An 18,065-nucleotide genomic window follows, 5' to 3' on the forward strand; every position below is an offset into this window, starting at 1 on the left:
TCTGGGAAGGACCCTGACTCTTACATCCATTTTGAGAGCTATTCGATAAGTAAACTATATAGGCTCTGGTGATGGGCTGCATGGGAAGGAGTGGAAATCAGGGAAAAGGTTCCATATAATCCCCAAGTTTCTGTCTGGTGTAATTGATGGGTGTGGTGCCTTTCACTGAGATCAGGCAGACATAAAAGACCCATTGCAAAGGATATAATGATATGTCTTGAGACATACGAAGAATGTAGAAGCCACACACACACACACACACACACACACACACACACACACACCCTAAATGTCTATGCGTTATAGAGTTTATATGACATACAAAGTCAGCATAGATTCAAATCCTAGCTCTGCCACTTACTAGCTGAGCCACCTAGGACAAAAGACTTCATCACAATACCTGCCTTGCTATCTTGCTGTGAGGACTGACGAGATGAGCCATACAAGGCACTTAGCAAAGTGTTTGCTAAGGGAGCAATTAATGCCAGTATTACTTTTAAATACTCACCTTCCATCTGGAGAAAGTATCAACAATAAAGGTCTTGAAATGATCCACCTGAATGTGGTCTAATCCTTATTTTCCACTGCAAATTCAAAACTATTTTAAATGCAGTGCAGGATGGAAATAAAGTTGCTAGCAGGCTTGTACTTCTAAAGCTTTCTCTTTTCTATTTGGTTTTGAACGCAGTAAGCTCATTTAAAACAGTTTCTAACCTTGGTCCTGGATATCAATTGGAGATGTGGATACATTTCAAAGCAATGTAGATATTTTAGGATGTAAAGAGGGCTTTGGGAAATTATGTAGTCTGACCTCTAATTTTTGCATGAGGAAATGAAGACCTGAGAGGGTAAATGACTCATCTGAGGCCACACAACTACAAGCAGAATTGGGGCTAAAATCCAGTCCTCATGATTCATTTGCTGGCCTTTTCATCTCTAACATGGCAGCCTCCAGCAAAAACAGTCAGGAAAACATGTTTATTGCATGGAGTTTTAAATTTATATAATGAACACAATCTCCCTCTAAAAGAAAATGCAAGTTAAAATGAGGAATGAGGGACCAAAGTGGGAGTTCAAACCACCACTGTTTTTGTTATAAATTCACCGAAATAATTCCTTCTAAAAAACAGATGAATAATTTAACTGGTGTTTTAAACTTTCATAAATGTATGCTATTAGCAAGGTGTCTGACTACTTTTACACATGGGAATAGATTTTTCTCAGACTCATGAACGACGAGTTGCCACTTTTCAAGTTAATTTTGAAGACTTAGTGATTTTTTTCCCTCTGTGACCATCAGTTAACTTACTGTGTTCAAAGTTATACATCCTAGAGAGATTTTATTTTAAAGAATCCTGGCTCAATGAAACAATGGAATTTTGAGGAGATGGTTATATACCTTTTTATAATTAACCTGGTTTTTGAACACTGACTTCAAAAAATCTAAGCATCACACCTGGATCAATCATGTTGTGATATTTGAATTTGATTATGTGGAACCACATAAATCAGTTTTCCTCTTAGATAGCAGGAAACCCAGATGCAGTTTATCTCCCCATATCATCTTTTCTAGTGTAGGAAAAAAGAGATACAGGAAAAAGAAAAACTTCAGGGAAAAATTGGGAAAAAAAAATCACACTTCCTGATGTTGGAAGAAACGAATATAATTTTTTTTATTGGAAAAAAAAAGTGTGTTGGGTAGACATAGTATTTGAGAGAAAAGCCAATCTAACTGAACTGGATTATGTTAAAAGAATTCTATTATCTCAAAGACTTGGTATCCATAGCAACTGAGACATCTCCATACTTATTCTTTCCATCCATAATAAGGAAAATAAACAGCCAAAGAGCTTGCTATTTCCTGATATCATTATATCACAGCTAATAAATTATTATATGACTGAGACATCTTAACAACCCCTACTACTGTTTTACTTTTTGAAACAGGACCTTCTCCACCCCACCCCCACCCCACACCAAAAAAAATTAAGAAGAACATGCAACCAAAATACAGGAATGAAAAATCAGCTCACAAAGGAGAGTTTTAAAGCCCATCCAAGGAGGCAAGGAGTTACTGTCTGAAGTGGGCCCCTGGCTGATATCCAAGATAGAGAAGAAGCATGTTTTGGACTTTTGCCAAGCTACAGGTCACCTGGTCCTTCAACCACGCAAACTCTGTTGGTTTGAAAGGGAGTCCAGACCCAGGCAGGCCACCCTCACAAAGCCCAAAGATATTCTAAACAGAATGTTTAACCAGTGGCAAATGTGCGCCTTTTGCATATATAACTGATTGTTGTTACAGGATAGTAACTTTTTACTCATTCATCAAATATTTGCTGCATATCTATATGTGCCAGTCACTGTGTAAGGTTCTGAGGATGTTAGACGGAATGAGACAGTCCCAGCTGTCAAGAAGTTCACATCTTGCATAGAATCGAGATATATCAAATTTCCTATTAATATTAGAAACAGGATTATCAACATCCACCTACAATGGGCACATTGTTAAATAATTCCCTTAGGACTCCACACAGTTTCTTGCAAACAACTGACACAAAATACATGTTGACTGAATATAACGACGTAAGGGAATGATCAGGATGAAGCTAAGAAAGAACATGAGAATTATCTGTAGCAGGGAGGCCTTCAAAACACAGAGCCTCAAATTCTAGTTGATGAAATATGTGCAATTTAAAAACTGTTATAAATAAAGATAAATATAATTAAGGGTTTCACGAATAATTAGGCAGTGAAGCTGGGACTTGAACCCATGTAGTCTGGCTCCAGAGAGTTTTGTGCTAAACCACTATATCATGTTGCCTTTTACGACAAAGTAGACCAGGAAAAGGAGAACAGATGTGAAATTCTTTCTATCACCATAGTGACTTCAAAAATAGAAAGGAAGAAAATAAAATCAAACCAGTTCAAAAGTGCAAACTGCAAACCTTTAGAAGTCAAACATACAATCTGACCTATAGTCATTCATTCGTTTATTCGCAAATGTTCTCACAAACCGTGAGAACAACGTAAGCTGAAGTTGACCCTCAACCAGCTGAGCCCCCCAGGTGCCCCTTCTAATGTTACTCAGCAAAGCATCCCTTTGGGTGTGTGCTCAGTAACCCTGAGATGACGGTGCTATTGGTAGGGCTCTCTTTCTTTCTTTTCCCCCAACCACACTCAGCTGTTAAACTCTACTAACTACCAGCTGATTACACTCTCTTGTGGAAAACATCCCCTGGGTCATAAATAGCTCTACAAACTAATCCAATCAGATTGTGGCTCCTTTGAAAGAGTGGTTTCTCAGGTCTGAGTGGCATACCTGTTCTCACCCCAGGAGGGCTCCTCCCAACTGCATTTTTCTGGTTCTCTCTTGCAAAGTAGTCAACCTACAGTGTAGGCTCTATCTTCATTAAATCCACACATTTTTCTCCCAATTTCCTTTCATCCCTAGCCCCACTAATCTTGAAGTGTTCTTTGGCTTGCACTTCTCCAAAGTCTGTTGCAATGAAGTCAGTTCCCTTGGGAAGAGATTGAGTGCTGTCTGTTTACGGCCTGCTTCTCCCCAGGTGGTTTCTGAGCCAGGGTTTTGCAGTTGAATGGGGGCAAAGGCAAGTTTCTCTCTGAGTGACCCCTGTGCTCTAGGAGCTGAGTGCTTAGGTAGAGGTGGGAGGCAGCAGCCTGAGCAGGGAGCCATGACCTCATTAACTGGGGTACTCCAGTACTCTCAGCAAGTCATGCCCAACGTACAGTCTCCATTCCTTGAGTGGGGCTGAGGGGAAGGGCACCCTTATTTACAGATTGCATTCCCCCAGGGCTTAGCCTCAACAACAGACAGCTGGGAATGGGATGAGACAATGCTGAAGACTTGCTCCTCCTGGGAAGAAAGCCCTCCCACTGGGAGCTGGAAGAAGAGAGAGTGGTCTTCGTTCAGATATCACAGACTCTCATCTTAACAAATTTTTGTAAATTTTCTGGAATAGATGTATCTTCATTTGCTGTTTGCCTTTAGGACCATTTCAAGGGGCTTTAAATTTTTGGAAAATAATTTCACCAGTTTCTTTGCGAAGCAACTCAGCAGAACTCCTTACACTAACACAGGAAGTACATCAACCCTTCATTTTAATGCTAACTTACAGCAGAATGGCTCTGGGGGGAAAAAAACAGAAAAAAAAAAAAAGGAATAGTTATGGAATATACGCTGTCCACTTACTGATAGGTTTGTAGTAACTAGTGACATGGTTTGGGATCCCTAATAGTGACCAGATACTTATGGGGAACCACGCTTTGCTCTGCTGAGATCACAGGCACCAAGAGAAAATAGCTCATGGAAGATGTGGGTTTGTCAGTGATTGGCTAAATGCTAAGCAGTAACACAAATGATTAAAACATCTGAAGCTCAACCTGTTGTATGGGCTTTGAAGAAACTGCAAACCAATTAGTCTTTTTATCTTTCATGAGCAGCCTGGAAAACAGGATCTTAATTCAAGCTCAGCTTGATTTCTGGGCTAGAGAGAATAGGAGATGTCAGTGACATAAACCAGGAAACAATTGATTAAATCTTATCTGAGTCTTAAAAGCTGAATGCTTGGAAAAGCATTTGCAATAATCACGTTTACATCTACCTTGATGAAAACAAGGTACCACTAAACCTCAGAATGGTTCTCTGCTCTGTAAAGTATTTCAGATTGTCTAAAGTCTTCAGAGAGGTGCTGAGAAGACACCTGCTGTTACAGTGTGACTATTAAGAACACAGAGTCCTTTCATTGAAGTTACACATTTCCTTTGATGCTAACACCTAGCACCCAAGAACTACCAATGAATTTGAAATAGAAGAGCCCATGTTTTCTAAAGATGTCTCAGCAGGAAAAGAGATGTAGTGTGCTCAAATAGATAATATTTGACTTTTGCCTCTAACAGTTTTTTCCTCCCTCAATGGACTTGAAAAGTCATTTCCACAATGCTTTGATATCTTCTAAGCAGAAAATATAGGAACAGCAGGGGACTGACATTTAGTTCATTAGGTTGGAACTGAGATATCTCATCTTGGGGCCTGTGGTTACTGAAGAGATTCACTCTCTCCAGAGAATAACTTACTCTACATCTGTGTGTCCAGAGCCATCATGAAATGGTATTTATTCAGTTGGGTTTCATCTTGTAAATCAGCTTTTGAGTCCTTTCTTAGAATCTGTCAACACCATGTTAGTTTTCCATGCACATAAGTCAAATAATAATGTGAGCAAATACATAAACATGCTCACTACGTACCAGGATCTGCTCTAATGGCTTCATGTGTATTAACTCATTAATCATCACAACAACCTCATGAAGAATGTGGGGGCACAAAGAGTTTAAGTAGTTTTTCCAAGGTGACACAGCCAAATAGAGCTGGATATGCAAACATGCTTTCCAAGGAATCAATAAACTTATGGAGATTCTGACATTTCCGTTCAAAACCAACTTTGGATCATTCACGAGGATAATCTAATGTCATTTTCTACATTAACAACAAAAACAAACATTTTTAACTCCACTCCAACACAAATATCCCTAATTCCCAGTTCAGAAGGCCAAATCCCAAAGCTAGTTGTATAGGAGCCAACACCTAATCAAGGAATTAAGTGGCTATGCAAAGAAACTATCAATCATCTGTAGGAATCGGTGCTTCTTAAAGTGAAAAACTTTATTTAATTGGCCATTTGGATTTGCAAACCCGGCAACTGTGTCTAACCTGGAATCATCATTTATACAATTTAATTAACTACATGTTCTTTTGGGAGCAAAAATCATGTCTCATCATTTTTGCATATCTCTTGGTGTCTGACACATAGTAGGCAACTGAGAAATATTTATTAACTTGATGTGATGCACTAATCATTCTAAAAAGTTAGAGAAGTGCATCATATGTAAATTGCTATATATGCACTTTGAAGTCATTTGAGCTGTGTGATTTTGGGAAATCACCTCATCTCTCTGCACCTGTACTTTCCTATCAGGAAAAGGAATAGCTAGATTGGAGGGTCTGTTGGGTTCCTTCCAGCTCTGAAGGCCTAAAAGTAGACCAGCAGCCTAAATGGACCCAATAAGGGAAGACTGAAATGTCACGGCCATTTTCTAATTTGCTTTAGTGCCTAAATTAAATAGTAGCGCTGTTTAAAGAGCAGAGTGGGAGTAGTTGGTGGCTGATTCACAAATAGGGAAATTTACAAGTTTTCTCCATTACAAACCACAAGTTGGTCAACGAGACAATTTCCATATATGCATGAAAATCAAAAAACTCTGAGCTGTGAACTCCTATCCTTTATTTGCTTGGATGCAGATTAAAAGGAAGGGAGGAAAGGTATCATATCCTCCAGCAGAGGGAGCCAGATTTTAAGCGTTAGACCACAATTCATTCCATGGCACTGTTTTTGCCTGATACAGAAAGAAAAAATAAGTATTTTGATACTAAATCTTCATTTCTGGGCCTTATATTTAACTTTAAAAACTGTATCACAGAGACCAATACCAGTTTTCCAAAAGGCAAAATTTTTTCCCGATAATACATGCTTCTTCTTAAAAAAACAAAAAACCCTTCTCTATCAATTTCATCAGGGGTGGTAGAATTTTTAACAACATTTATTTAGCCTATGGATATCTGAGTTCAAGTTCAAATAAAACTTACCTATGAAGGAGTCACTACAGTTTGGTTATTTTCTTTAAGTGGAGATTTTTTTGTTTATAGGTAAAGAGAAAAGTTTTTTAATGGAAATATAATGGAAACATAACACTGCATTAATTTTAAGTGTACAGAAAGGATTTGATATCAGATATATTGCAAAATTGTTACCACAACAAGTTTAGTTAAGTCCATCACCTCACACATTTACATTTCTTTTCTTGCGAGGAGAAATTTCAAGATATACTTTCTTAGCAACTTTCAAATATACAATAGAATTGTTAACTAGAGTCCCTATGCTGTACACTAGAAACCCAGAAATTATTTCTCTTATAACTAGAAATTTGTATCCTTTGACAATATCTCCTTATACCCTCACCCCTCAGCTCCTGGCAACCACCATTCTACTCTCTGTTTCTACAAGTTCAGCTTTTTTTGTGATCTCACTTATATGCGAGATCATATATATAGTATTTGCCTTTCTCTGTCTGACTTATTTCACTTAGCGTAAAGTCCTTAAGGTCTACCCATGTAGTCACAAATGGTAGGATATCCTTTTGTATGGCTGAATATTCCATTGTATATATACATACCATATTCTCCTGATGCATTCATGCATCAACAGGCACTTATGTTGTTTCCACATCTTGGCTATTATGAATAATTCTGGAATTAACACGGGGGTACAGATATCTCCGAGATAGTGATTTCATTTCCTTTGCATAAATACCCAGAAGTGGGATTGCTGGATAATATGGCAGCTCCTTTTTTATGTTTTGAGGAACCTCCATATTGTTTTCCATAGGGGATGCACCAGTTTACATTCTCACCAACAGTACACGAGTGTTCTCTATTCTCCACACCTTCAACAATTGTTATTTGCCTTTTTGACCATAGCCATTCTAACAGGTGTGAGGTAACATCTCATTGTGGTTTTGATTGGCATTTCTCTGATGATCAGTGATGTTGATTGAGCATCTTTTCATGTTTCTGTTGGCCATCTGTATGTCTTCTTTGGGAAAATGTCTATTTAGTTCCTCTACCAATTTTATAATCAGATTATCTTTTTAACATTTATGTATTTATTTTGAGAGAGAGAGAGAGTGTATGTGTGCAAGCAGGGGAGGGGCAGAGAGAGAGAAAGAGAGACAGGGAGAATCCCAGGCAGGATCCATGCCATCAGTGCAGAGCCCCACATGGGGCTTGATCTCACAAACCACAAGATCATGACCTGAGCCAAAATCAAGTGTCCAGCACCTAACTGAGTGAGCCACCCAAGTGCCCCAATCAGATTATTTTTATTTGTTTATTTATTTGCTGTTGAATTATATGAGTTCTTCACATATTTTGGACATTAGCCCCTTATCTGATAAATGATTTGCAAATATTCTCTCCCTTTTAGTAAGTTGCCTTTTAATTTTGTGGATAGTTTCTTCTATTGTGCAGAAGTTTTTAGTTTGATGTCATCACACTTACTTTCTTTTGCTTGTTTCCTCTGCTCTTGGCGTCAAATCCAAGCAATCACTGCCAAGACTAATGTCAAAGAGCTTACCCCCTACGTTTTCTTCTAAGATTATTATGGTTTCAAGTTTTATGTTTCCGTCTTTTATCCATTTTGACTTGATTTTTGTATATGGCATAAAATAGTCCAGTTTCATTCTTTTGCGTTGGCTGTCTGATTTTCCCAACACCATTCATTGAAGAGACCGTCCTTTCTCCATTATATATTCTTGGCTGAAAAGTCATCATTAAGAATAGTATTTTGGCTTGATTGTGAAAGAGAAAACAGCTTATACACCGCAACCTTCATTCCCTTGTGTAGGGAAGTTTAACCACTCTGAAATAATGAGGACTCCTCTCCTGAGAATTGTTATGGGTTATTGTGCCCCTCCAAAATTCATATGTTGAAGTTCCAATCCTTGGTACCTCAAAATGTGGCTATATTTGGAAATAGGGTCACTGCAGATATAATTAGTTAAATGAGGTCATACCAAGCAGGCTGGGCCCCTAATCCAATATCACCAGTGTCCTTATAAAAAGGGAAATTTGGACACAGCGATACACACAGGAAGACTGCCATGTGGACATGAAGGTGGAGATTGGGGTGATAGCAATAAACCATCAGAAGCTAAAAGGAGAGGAACAGGATAGATTCTTCCTCACAGCCCTCCAAAGGAACCAATCCTGCTGGCATCTTGATCTCGGACTTTGAGAACAGTTTTTGTTGTTTAAGCTTCTCTGTTTGTTACAGAGTTTGTTTGCTGTTTGTTACAGCAGTTTTAGTAAACTAATACAGGAAGTTACTCTATTGTAGTGTTTAGAATAAAAGTATTCTTTCTAAACTATCTGTTTTCTTTTCATTTTAACTTTTAAAACAAAACATAACTTTTTAATATTGCAAAGAAATATAAACTCAGTACAGACATATAGATAAATAGAACAAGAAAATTAAAATATCACATTCCCACAAACCAGACATTACCCTTGCTAAGAGCTTGTTATATATCCTTCCAGATATTTTTATATACATTTATAAACATTGATGAAATTTTCACCTAAATTACATGATACTGCACATGATGCTTTATATTTCACCTTAGTCATTAATGAGCCACAAGTTTCCACATCAGTAAACTTTTGTTTTTCTCATGCCCCGTCCATAGTCTAACACCCTCAATTATCACTAAATGATTTTACAACTTGCTCAGTGTAAACAATAATCCAATCCAGGCTTCCTCTTCAATCTGACAGAGTTCCCTCTTTTTTAAAATCTTAAATCTCGCTGACTTGATGAATAAACTGGGCTAATAGTCCTACAGTGTCCTATCTTCTAGTCTTTGAATTTCTTATAAACTAAAAGAGAACTAAAAGTTTCATACATTTAAGTTAAAGATTTAACTAGATTACATATAGGTGGTATTACCTATTTTATATCAAACATTTTTAAATGCTAGCCTGATGAAATCCTCAAAGCAGAATGTGTTGCTTTGACTATAATATAGACATTTATACATTACAGAAATTCATTTTCTCTAAATCAGGGAGTAATAAAGGATCTTTTCTGGGGATATGGTCATATCCTAGGAAATAGAAACCTTCTGACTATGTCTATTAATTTGCTTGCCACAATGGAAGGTATGAGACATGCCCTCCTAAACAAAAATCAAAGACATCTATTCAAGTTTCCTAAGGATTTCAACAGACTTCCTTGACTTCATTCCATTCATTAACTTCCCATTCTGTCCACTTCAGTATTGCTCCATTCATTTGTTCATTTATTCAAAACATATTATTGAGCACCCATCACAAGCCATATTCTGCCCCATCTACTGGGGATACAGTGAAATGCTCCTGTCCTCATGGAACTGACATTCTACTTATACCTCACAACTATCCCAGCCTGAAAATTTTAAACTCTGGTAATGTGCTCTCTTAACCATGAGTTCACACCCTCCTAATGTTCTCATCCATCCCCTCACTACTGTAAATCCCAAACAATTCCACCTCTTTAGACCTCTAGTCTCCTGCTCATCCCATATACCTACACCTGACCACACTTTCCTTCTTAAGGAGTTTAGACCCATGCCTGGTGGAGCATTCACAGACTCTAACAGCTCACCTCCTACCTTCACACCCTCATCTGGGATGATTTGCTTACTTACTTACTCTTCATAAATGAACTCGGACCTCCCTTAGTTTCAATTACCAACTATATGTCCACTACAGAAAATTCTCATAACTCCAAATAATTCCTCTGCACCCCATTCCCATTATATACAACCACATGCTAGATGTCTGTACCTGCGTGTCCCAAGTTGAACCTATCTCAGACAGAACTTTCTTTCTCCACATTCTCACTTTCGCTTTATTCTCTATCTTTGTTAGTGGCACTGCTGACGTCATCTTGGACACCATGTCCCCCTCCCCATCCTGCCAACTCTAGATTTTCAACTTCCCTCTCTACTGCTCTCTGTTCCCACTGACATCATCTCTCTTGTGGAAACTTCCTTACTGAACTTTCTGCTTCCAGCTATTGTCCTCCAAGCATTCCTCAACACTGCCTGTGAGTTATCTTTCTAATAATATTTGTTATCATATTACTCACCATTTAAAGTTCATCACTTCCTGGATAAAATCTTTTTTTCTGCGTGACATATATGGCTTTTTGTGATCTGATTCCCATCTTCCTCCATTGCTTCAATGTCTTAGTTCTGGCTGCTATAACAAAATACTCCAGACTGGGGGGCTTCAACAATAAACATTTATTTCTCATAGTTCTGGAGGCTGGGAAACCCAGGATCAAGGTGCAGATAGATTAGGTGTCTAGTGAGAGTGTGCTTCCTGGCTTACAGGCAGCCATCTTCTTACTGTCCTCACACGATGGAGGGAAAAGGCAAGCTCTTTGGTCTCTTCTTAATAGGGCACTAACTGCATCAAAAGGACCCCATCTTCATGATCTCATCTAAATGTAATCACCTCCCAAAGGCCACACCTCCTAATACCACCACATTGGGGGTTAGGACTTCAACTTATAAATTTTAGGAGGATACACACATTCAGTCCATAACAGTCAGCTGCTGCCACTTCCTGCCATTCCCCAAAACTATAGACATTTTCCAAGATTCATCTTGCCTCTGTGAATTTTCCCTAGCATTATGTCCATCTAGAATTCTCTCTTCATCTCACCTTGTTCCACGTAATGACACCCACTTCCTTTTAGGCAAATGTGTGCTCTTTCATCATGTATCGACTCACATGCCCCTCCCTATTGTGAAGCATCTCTGACTTCCCTTGATGGACCAAAGAACATCTCTGGAAACCCATTACCTTTGTACACATATCCATTATAGCAATTATCATAACATATTACTTTCTGTTTATAGGTCTACTTTCCATATAATCTATGGTTTTAGAGACAAGACAGTTCTCGTGTTTAATAAATATGTGTGGACTGAGTGAATAAATAAGTGGACAACAGACATTTCTAACAACAACACAGCACTATTAGGTCCTCCACTTTGAAAAGCACAGTTTCTCTTTTGATTTTTTTTTTTTTTTTAGTTTTATTTGAGAGAGAGAGAGAGAGAGTGCATGAGCCCAAGTCGGGAAGGGGCAGAGAAAGAGGGAGAGATAGAATCCCAAGAAAGCTCCTTACTGTTTGTATGGAGCCCGATGCGGCTCAAGTTCACAAACTGTGAGGTCATAACCTGAGCCAAAATCAAGAGTTGAACACTTAACTGACTGCGCCACGCAGGCGCCCCTACAGTTTGTTTGCAAATGGATGTCAAAAAGCAAGTTGGTAAATTTCTCAAGTTCAACTGTTTTTCCTTCAGAACATTTTTGTTGAAATATACTTATTGAAAATAAACATACAAAAACTTTCACAATGTAAATATTGTGCAGTAACTACCACCTAGATCAAGAAAAGGAACATTTGCTCCTTGAAGTAGCCTTAATGTCCCTTCTAGTCATATTACCCAAGATAGTCACCATTTCAACTTTTAACATTCAAGAAGAACTTTCCCTTAATTATATATTCTGAAGTTTTAATAAATAAAATATGTAGTGCATTTTTGTATTGGTGGATCCAATTACCTTTTGTTTACTTTTTACCTTTTATTTTTGTTTTTTTGCCTACCAAATTTTTTGGAACTAGTTTTGCTGACTTGGTATAGAAGTGTTTTAACCACTTAAAAAATAAGGTATTCATCCAAGCAAATCAACTTATGGAGAAAACAAGTTTAACATTACAAGGTTTGGCTATCAAATATCAAAAATCACAATCCTATAACAATTTCTTAGCCAACATTTTCAGGTGCCAGCATTCATCGCAAATATTTTTTTAAATGTTTAAATAAAAATTTCATTTTAGAATAGTTTTAGAGTTACAGAAACGTTGTGAATATAGTACAGAGTTCTTATATAAATCTGACTCAGTTCCCCTATTATTAGCATTAGTACGATATATTTGTCACAGTGAAACAATGTGGTTACATTCTTGTTAACTAACGTCCATATTTTATTCAAATCTCTTTAGTTTTCAACCTATTGTCCTTCTTTTGTTCTGCTCCAGGATCCCATGCAGGATGTCACACGACATTTAGTAAATCATCTGTCCTTAGTTCTCAGTTTCTCAGGCCTTCCTTAACTGTGATGACCATGAAAATTTTGATGGCTACTGGTTGTTTTGTAGAATGTCCTTCATTTGGGATTTATCTGATGCTTTTCTCACTATTAGACTGGAGTTATGGGGGTTTAGAGGAAGATAACAGAGGTCAAGTACCATTTTCACCACATCAGTTGAGGGTACATACTATCAACATTGCTTATCACTGCTGATGTTGACATTGGTCTGGCGAGGTGGTTTTATCATGATTCTCCACTATAATTATTCATATTCCCCCATTTCCATATGGTATAATGTGGTGGAAAGTCAGTATGTGCAGCCCACACTTAACAAGTTGGAGGTTATGCTCATGACTTCCAGGGTGGAATATCTACATAAGTTGTCTGGTATTCTTCTGGGAGGGAGCGTTCTCTATTCTTATTTATTTATTTATTTAGGTTATAATCCAATACAGTTTTACTTATTTTTTTGCTTAAATGATGTGCCATCTATGATCATTTGGAGTTCTTTCAGTTGACTCTTGTGTCCCTTTGACATATCTTTATCATTGTGTGTGTTGGTATGTGTGTGTGCATGTGCATGTGTCTGTGCTTAACACTTTCTTACTTTTCTAGACCTTCAAAATGCTCCAGCCTTATTTGGTATATTCCTTGCAGCACCTAAGAAATCAACTATTACTCCCAGGAGTCTTCGTGCCACACTTTTAAGTCCAACATCACCTCAAGCTAAGTAACAAATGTACATATTCTACCATTCAGCCCTAAAAATCTAGAATTTTCACCATTGATATTTTTCCATGAACAATCACCACCTCCCCTTTGCATTAGCAGCATTTGAGAGCTAAGACTTTTCCTCTCCTCAAAAAACCTCCTTCCCCTACACCAGGACTTCGACTGAGGCCAACTATCTTCACAGAGATCCAAGATTCTTTAGCATGCCATCTGTTTGGCAATCTCCTGAGATAATTTTCTCTGCCTGATTTCTCTGAAGTGAGAGGCATTACATTTGCCTCCACACTCATTTCATCTGCTTTTTTTTGTTGTTGTCTTATCATGCCGCTCGACTACCCATTTTCTTGAGTTTTTTTCTTCTCTTTCAAAGCCACTGTTTTGCAGTTATTCAATAAAATTAGAAACGCCAAAGGCTTCTTTTTCTATTTTCTTGCGTTATGTGAAAGAGCTTTTAGAACACTTCACTGGACTTTAAACTACTTATGAGAAAGAGGCATCCTGAAAAGAAATGCTCTTTACTTTACGATTTTCCTATGTTCTTTTCTTCAGCTGGCTTGAACAGAAAAGCATTTTCTGATTCCTGTATTTGCTTGAGCATTTTAGAAATATTTCTTTGCTTGATGTACTTCAATTTTTAAAATGCCACCACATGCACTGTGCAGTTTGTTTTTTTAAAGCTCAATCAACTCTTTGCCAGTATCATATCAACTATCTGATCAGTCAGTATACTACCTGAATTCAATCTACTGGAAGTTCATATAAATTTTTAATGAAAAGGGGAATTAAATGCATTAAAACATACAATATTGAAAAATACTCTACCATTAATCCATTCTTTCTCTCTCCCAATTTATAACTTGAATTTCTCCTTTCCCAAACACTGCAAAATTTGTTTCAGATTAGACTCATCTGTTTTCCTGCTTGGGGATTTTACTCATTTGTATTGTCTTAAATTTAATTAAATGCAGATTTGTTTTTGATAGTTTTTGAGGGTAGGCTAAGAATCTATAGAATCTTACCTTCTCATAAATGAACACTTAGTAGGCACTTATATGAATTGTTAAGGTAAAAGGCTCCTTAAGTCCTTGGTCTGGTGGTACAACATAGACTAAAAGAATTATTATCTATAAATACTCAATTTTACCTTTATTAAAATGATTGTTGAAACCCAAACCCACAAGTTCTATTGGTGTTTAATGGAAAGAGGTGAAATGTGACATAGTTTTGAGACTATAAAGCAGAAGGACTTTGGGGAAAGTCATCAGAAAGATGTGAGTGCAGATTGACCTGTAAACTGGACTCAGGCACTCAGAGGCTTCTCACCCAGTCTCCTGTCCTTGAAATGTGGGTTCTGCTTGCCTTTCCCCTCTCCCAGAGGCTGCTCCAGGGACACAGCCATAAGGTGGTGATGTGGTGTGGAGAGCACCTGCATGGTGTCCATGACTGAGCCCAGTTAGCGCCTCTATAAACTTTTAAGATTTGGAGGGTGGGCGTGGGGATGCATTAGGCTTGCTTGCCAAAGACAAGCCTGTATGTAGGTTCCCTTTTCTCTTATTAAAACTGTCACCTACCAACCTGGATGGCCTGCTTCTTTCTTCTGTCTCACCCTGCCCTCTTTGCCCTCTGCTTATGAGGGGCCCATTTTAGATTACACCAAGGAAGCTCCTGGAGGGTTATGAACCAACAAAGGAGTTAGCCATCACCCTTTGTCTAGAAAAATAAGGGAGAAAGTGTAGAACACGTACATGCCAGTTACTATAACATTTAAGGTACATCTGTACTTTATGTCGTCATCATGAAGTTGGATTTCTGTCTATATCTGCCTACTAACAGAAGTACTTGGGCTTCCCCCCTTGTTACTAGCATTGAAATTTAACAGAAGATCAACTTCACCTATAAAGTATATGGTACTTATTAAATACTAAGTAAATATTAAATTTGTCCCTCATCTTGATTTAAAAATTGCTTAGATCAATGTTTTCCCTCCTGTTTTCCATGAAATACTAAGATCCTATGAGCTATGAACAGATATTCCCTGAAAAAATGATTGTGTGATGAAGTAAATCTGGGAAATGCCAGATGAAACAGGGTTTAATTGCCTTCTGTTCTACAGAAGTTTTCAGGGTCTTTAATGTGCATCATAATGCTCTAAGATAGGGATATGGTATACGGCATTCCCCGAAGACATTTGAGTACAGAACATTTCTCTTTTTAATTTATTTTTAATTAATTAATTAATTAATTTGTTTATTTATTTATTTATTATTGAAGTATAGTTGACATACAATGCTATATTAGTTTCAGGTATACAACATATTGATTTGATAATTCCTTTTTTTTTAAATGTTTATTTATTTATTTTGAGAGAGAGGGAGCAAGAGAAATAGAAAGAGAGCAAGAACCCCAAGCAGTCTCTGCAGTGTCAGCACAGAGCCCAACACGGGGCTCAAACCCACGAACCATGAGATCATGACCTGAGCTGAAATCAAGAGTCGGAGGCTCAAGTGATTGAGCCACCCAGGCGCTCCTAATTTGATGATTCTATACATTACTCAGTGCTCACCAAGGTAAGTATACAGTCACCATCTGTCACCATACATGATTGCAATGTTATTGACTATATATCCTATGTTGTACTTTCCACCCTTGTGACTTATTTATTTCATAATGACATTTTGCACCTCTTAGTCCCCTTCACCCATTTCGCCGATCCTCCCTCCCCTTTAGCAATCACCAGTTTGTTCTTTGTATTTATAAGCCTGCTTCTCAACATGTTGCTGCTGTTGTTTGTAACACTTTCTTCAAGGAATGCCAATACTCCCAGATCAGTTTTGGGAAATGCTAGATTAATATGAAGAACAAGGGAGGAAGAAACTTCAGACAAGTGTTGGGAGGAGGAGGATGGTGCTGTTAATAGCAGCAGGAAACAGGAGGGACAAGTTTGCAATGGAAAATTATTTCATTTTGAACATAGTGAGGCTCCGTTACTCTCTGGTACAGATGAGCAGTATATGTGAGAGTCAAGCTCAGGAGAGAGGTCAGGGCTGGAGTTATTGATGATTATTGATCAAAAGTCCTCCACTATACAGTCTCAGCACTCTGATCCATTACAATCACTCATGAGATAGGTCACAAGTAACCTTTGCCTAATATTAGTTAAAATACCAAGTTTTCAAGTGATTTACACTTCCAAAGAGAATAAAGAGTATTAAAGACTTTTCTGTATGTAATGTTATGAAGAAAATTTATTTTCTCCGCAATTAGTGAGTAAATGAATACTTTAATAAATATGAGGGTGGAGGCTGGGCTTCCAGGTCCTCAAATCAATAATAGTAGGCAGACCTTCCCCACATGTGAGGGTGAGTTCAATTCCTGAGATAGAAAGGGGGAGAGAAGACTTGTGAGAGTTTGGGTGAATGGATGACACAAGAGAAGAGGGGAGAGGAAGAGGTGTGAGGGCAGAGACAGTGAATGGAGATTTTCAAGTAGAGTGTCACATGCTGCATGATATAATGCATCCTCATGCCCCCATAACAGAAATAAGCAAAACACAATTTGCTCAAGGTAGTTTGACTTTTTAAGAGAAACTCATTTTTCTTGGGCAGAGTACCATGACAGCATCTATTTGTAAGAAAAGAAAAGGGATAGCCAGGGTCCAGGTGACCCCTTGGGCGGACTCTGTTGGCTACCTGCCCAACATCTGTTTCCCTCCTTCTGTCTTTCTGACAGGACCTTGCTTTGCCTGATGTAACCAAGCAACGGAATCCAGAAGAAGCTATCCCCATTTGCATGAAGCTCAGGAGAAGATTCTGGTTTGTCTAACCTAATCATGGCATTCCCCTTGCTGGGTTTCAGGAATGTACATGTAACCCAATTCTGGCCACTGAGATTGCATGATAGAGACGTCTGGGGAAGCTTTCCCAACTCCTGAGTAATGCACTCAAGGACAGACAATCATTCTTTTTCCTCTGGACATCCTCATGTCTGGACATGACGGCTACAACAGCTTCAACCACAATGTAGCCAGTGTGAGGAAGGCAGAGGCAAGATACGTGCAGAGGCTGGATGTTAGCAGACTAGGGACCTGCCCTACCCTTGGACTTCTTGTTAGGTGAGATCATAAATGTGCTTATTGTTTAAATCAGTTTAATAATTTTGTTTCTTGCAGGCAAAAGTATGTGAACTAATGTATGCCTATAATAACATCACTCTAATTGCATTCTGAAAAAGTTTCCCGGGTAGGAGAGTATTTTTTTCTACAAATACATCTCATTGCTGTACACCAAGACTGCAAACTGCATACCTTTTCTGTTTCAAATTTCACTATTTGGCCAGCTTCTGTATTTTCTAAGATCTGGGTACTGGTAATATAAATTAAGCTTTCAGAAAGAGAATATGAATTTTAAAATAACAGTTTTACCTGGAAGATGGGAATTGGCACCTATCCTTAGTATTTTTTTTTCTTTTTTTAATGTTTTATTTATTTTTGAGAGAGTGAGAGTCCGTACATGAGGAGGGGAGGAGCAGAGAGAGGGAGACAGAGGATCCAAAG

The 18,065-nt window shown here is 38.1% G+C and overlaps 1 protein-coding gene across 8 annotated transcripts in view; it reads right to left on the minus strand.

Annotated features, from left to right (window-relative positions):
* MAMDC2 (MAM domain containing 2) overlaps positions 1 to 18,065 on the minus strand; it is a 401,951-nt gene that overhangs the window by 246,001 nt on the left and 137,885 nt on the right. The window lies entirely within an intron of this gene.

The sequence above is a fragment of the Acinonyx jubatus genome, chromosome D4 (genome assembly GCF_027475565.1).
Source record: "Acinonyx jubatus isolate Ajub_Pintada_27869175 chromosome D4, VMU_Ajub_asm_v1.0, whole genome shotgun sequence".
Lineage (NCBI taxonomy): Eukaryota > Metazoa > Chordata > Mammalia > Carnivora > Felidae > Acinonyx > Acinonyx jubatus.